The following is a 1382-nucleotide window of genomic DNA, read 5'->3' as shown; positions in this document are numbered from 1 at the left end:
CGTGAGAACCTACCCCGTGCCGCGGCAGTTACCTGCTGGAAGGTACCTGCTACTGGGGCTAAAGCGTCAATCTGATCCTCAGTGTTGTTCCACCAGCTCTGGACCACCTGTCTATGCATGCTGGGGGCCCCCAGGCCCAGCTTGGTGTTGGAGGAGCAGACACATAAGGGACCCTGCTCTCAGGGAGTGAAGCTGTGGTAAAGGCAGTATCCTTTCTGGGGTGATGCTGAGGGCTGTGACCTAAGAGTGAACAGAGCCAGTACCAGCCTCCCTGCTCTACTGGCTTGGTGTGTGTCCCCAGGGATCCTGGGGAGCCAGCACAGCTCCTGTGACCAAGGGCAGGCAGGAGTGGAGCACCTGGAGCCCTATGTGGCCCTGGGCAGCAGTGTGGGGCTCAGCCCACCTCTCCATTCAGCTTGTCCTGTCTCCTCTTGCACACTCGTCACAGCTGTGTCCTGAGCAATAACTTCTCTCTTCTGTATGTGTGTATGTACGCACATGCGCATGTGCACGTGTGTGCTGCTGCCTCGTGCTCGTTCTGAGCCAGGCCCCCCGGCGGGGCTGAGCACCTACTTGGACCTGTGGTATCATTTGCTTGCCTTGCACTAAAGTTGGAAAGTATTTAAATTTTTAACCTTTTCTTAAGTCTAAGATTGGCTGTGCCTTGTGTTGCTGTCAGGTCAAGGTGGGGCCTGTGCAGGCCATGCAGGGTTGGTGGTTGGAAGGAGGAAAGAAGCAGGGCCCCCTCTTTTCCCATGGGCTCTGCTGGTTCTACCCTCCAGGAAAGGGTTGGGGCTGCCCTCCAGGACAAGGGCTGATGCTGAGCCCTGGGGAGCATGGGTGGCCCTCTGTGGCTTCTGATGGGTGGTTTGGGCCTTGTACTGTTGGGGTGCTCATGTCTGCCATGGTCCCCTGTCTGCCCTTCGCACAGCCCCTCCTGGGATATCCTGGTGTGCTGTGAGGCTGGGGATGAAGTCCCACTCCTCTCTGGGTGCTGTGCATCCCTGCTTCAGGGGGAACCGTGCAGAGGAGCATGAAGCACAGCCTCGGCCCAAGGGACAGCCCCTTGAAGGGGGCAACACAGTGAAAAAGGGTTGGGCTCATGACAAGTCACCATAGGGGAGCATGCAAAGGGGGTCAATGTGGTTGAGGTGGCTCCAGGGTGCGTTTGGGGTCCGGGGCGGTGACAGGGCTGCCGGTGGTGGCAGCAGCCTCATGCACAGCACGGGGGGGCTGCACACAGCTGCACAGGGATGAGAATAGCAAGTGCGGCTGGGTAGCTAGGGAACAGTTGCTATGGGAGCGGGCTGAGGAGGAGTTCTCACACTTGGAGGGGGCATCTTGGGGTAAAATCCAGGAATTTTCTGCAGCCATGGAAGGAA

The sequence above is a fragment of the Nestor notabilis genome, unplaced genomic scaffold (genome assembly GCF_000696875.1).
Source record: "Nestor notabilis isolate BGI_N333 unplaced genomic scaffold, ASM69687v1 scaffold33399, whole genome shotgun sequence".
Classification (NCBI taxonomy): Eukaryota; Metazoa; Chordata; class Aves; order Psittaciformes; family Psittacidae; genus Nestor; species Nestor notabilis.
This window is presented reverse-complemented; position numbering follows the sequence as displayed.